The sequence below is a fragment of the Sarcophilus harrisii genome, chromosome 2 (assembly GCF_902635505.1).
Source record: "Sarcophilus harrisii chromosome 2, mSarHar1.11, whole genome shotgun sequence".
Taxonomy (NCBI): Eukaryota; Metazoa; Chordata; class Mammalia; order Dasyuromorphia; family Dasyuridae; genus Sarcophilus; species Sarcophilus harrisii.
In genome coordinates this window covers 43,960,196-43,963,035 of record NC_045427.1, presented here as the reverse complement: position 1 = coordinate 43,963,035, position 2,840 = coordinate 43,960,196, and positions in this window count along the sequence as shown.

Here is a 2,840-nt window from a genome sequence, read left to right as displayed (position 1 = left end):
AAGCTAGCATTCTTTGAGCTCTTTCCATTTGCCAAGCTCTGTGAAGCCAGATCTTGGCAAACTGTGTCACCTATGTGGGCTTTCATTTCTTCACTTCTAAAAGTCCAGTTCTGTGATCCCATAGGGAAAATATCTTATCTTCCCCATATCTCAAGAACCATTTCTCTTTCTCAAACCAATATCTTTGTTCATTCAAGCCAATATCCCTAAGAGAGAACATTATCTCCTAATAGAATCTTTCTTCCAGGCAAAGCAGTCCTCAATTCCTTTTTACATACACAATTCATATGTATGCACATATATATAGACATATATATATACATTTATTTTTATGCAATGTACACATACTTAAATATAATGCATAAATATATTGTATATATACACATATAATCACACACATATTTATATGCACATGCACACACATATTTTACATATATACATGCATATATATACATATATACATATTGACATATACACAATATACATTTACAATGTGCTTACAATACATATACAAACAATATTTTACATGTACATGTATACATATATTTACATATATACAGACATGCATACATTTATATGTTTGTCTCTCTAGTCTAAGAAAGCTATCAGATTTCTTTGTCATAGTTTAGACTTGACAGACTCCTCCCCACCCCCATTGCTGTTTGTTGGTTCTGGCTTAATTATCCTCTAGGTACTTAGGTGTATTGCTTAATAATCATTCCCCTATTTTCCTGAGCATGGAAGTTAGATTAACCTGATGATAACTATGGGGATTTAAAGCTTAGTGCTGTGCTTGTTCTTCTAGTTTTTCATGACTTTTAACAAAAATAATTGGGTTAGCAAATTCATTACCATTTTTCTTAAGTCAGTCACATAAAATATAGCTATATTGTCTGTTCTTTATGTATTTAGATTTTCCCTATTGATGAACTTTAGATGTTTGTACTTTTCAGTCATCTTTAAGTTACCTTTGTGTGCTTGTTGTTATTGTTGATTTTCAATAAAATATAGAATTCAGATCTGAAATATACCGTAGCTGAAACTACTCATGTAATTCAACTCCATTAATTTAAGGTGAGACTGAAACTGAGATTCCGAAGAGATAACTAGATCAGAGTATTTCGAAAAGCTCTGATTGAACCCAGATTTTTCGACTTTAAATCGAGTACTCTTGCTTTTTATATACTACACTATAATTTGAGAGAGATTTAATTCAATCACAGACTCAGAATATTAGATCTTTAATATCACTTAGTAGAACTAATGAGGGGTACAAATGAGGGGAATGAATCCCGCAGAAGTAAAGAGCTTTACTATCAAAGCTCATATAGGTGTGGAACTTGGTTCTCTTTCAATCCTATATTCTCTTTCTATATTTTAATCCTCATATTAATAGAGTGAAGTTCAACTAAGTAGAGAGGAAACATTTTTTTTTGATCGGGAGAAGAAAGTAATACATTGAACTAAATGTTAAATTCAGTATAGATGAATGGGCATTTAGGTAAAAAAAATTGGGGTGCATAAGTAGGTTTGGATTTGTGAATTCATTTGCATGAAAATTCACTCCATTCACATACATTGAAAATTTTCTAATTTCTGGCCCTCTATCCACTATAATGTATTGTCTCTTATGTAATTATAATTTTAAAATTTCAGAGCAAAATAATAGGGAACTTTCTTCTTGGTTTATATATTCTCATTTGCATTATAACATGTTAATTTGAATGTTTTACCCAACTTCCCACTAAGTTTAAGCATAATTCTTTGACTGTAATGGGGAAAACTAAGAGGAAGACTTGCTTATTCTTTTAAACATTTTTTATTCTTTATTTTAAAATTTATTGTGAAAACACATGCTGAATGCTTCTTGCATCAAATTTCCATGGGAGAATATTACTATGAATGAAAAGATATGAGGACAAAAATTAAAACTCTCTATACTAAAGAATTTGTTCCTGGAAAAACCATCAGTTGATGACTTATTTTAGATCAAGCTTGTTTCTTTTCTTTTCTTTTTTTGTATTTTTTTTTTCTTTTTAAAAGTTTTAGACTGTGTCTTCTTATCTTTCTAAATCTGGAAGTGCAGTGGGTGTGACCACTCATGTGTCCCCTTCCATTGTGGATTAGCTGGAAATTTTGATCTACTCTGTTTCTGGTTTTGGTTGGTTTACCCATCTTTCTATCCCTTTCCAGCCAGCATCTTGTAACTCACACTTAATGCAGGTACTTGATTGGCTTAGCCCACTGCAGCTCAGAACTCCTGGGCTCAAGAGATCCACTTGTCTTAACCTCTTTGTTGCAAGGATTACAGTCATGATCAACCATGCCTGGTCTTGTTTCTTTTTTGTAGTCAAGGTGACATGTGTGGTAGATTTCAAAGTCAAGTTTTCAACCTAGATGCTCATGTGAGTTAAAAGGTGATGTGAACACTAAGAATGCTAATGAAAATTTAAACTCCCCTATTGATTTTGTTCTCCTTGGTTAAAGAAGACCAAAATGATATCACTATGTCAAGGTCAATGTATAGTGTGTCCGACTATGGCTGCTCAGGCTCCACCATAGGTCAGGCACAAATAGTCCATATGAACATTTGGAATGGAGATGCTTTTAAATTTGTGCATCACATCTGTGATATTAGATTTAGTTCTGGTCACTTCATTCTAAGAGGGCTCTGATGAATTGGAAAAAGAATCAAGATGAGCAAGTGGAATGGGATTAAATTCATTAGGATCTGTTCAAGGAACTAGGAATATTTATTTATTTATTTATTTTATTATAGCTTTTTATTTACAAAAGTAGGAATATTTAACTTGAAAAAGAGAAGATTTTGGAGGAATAAG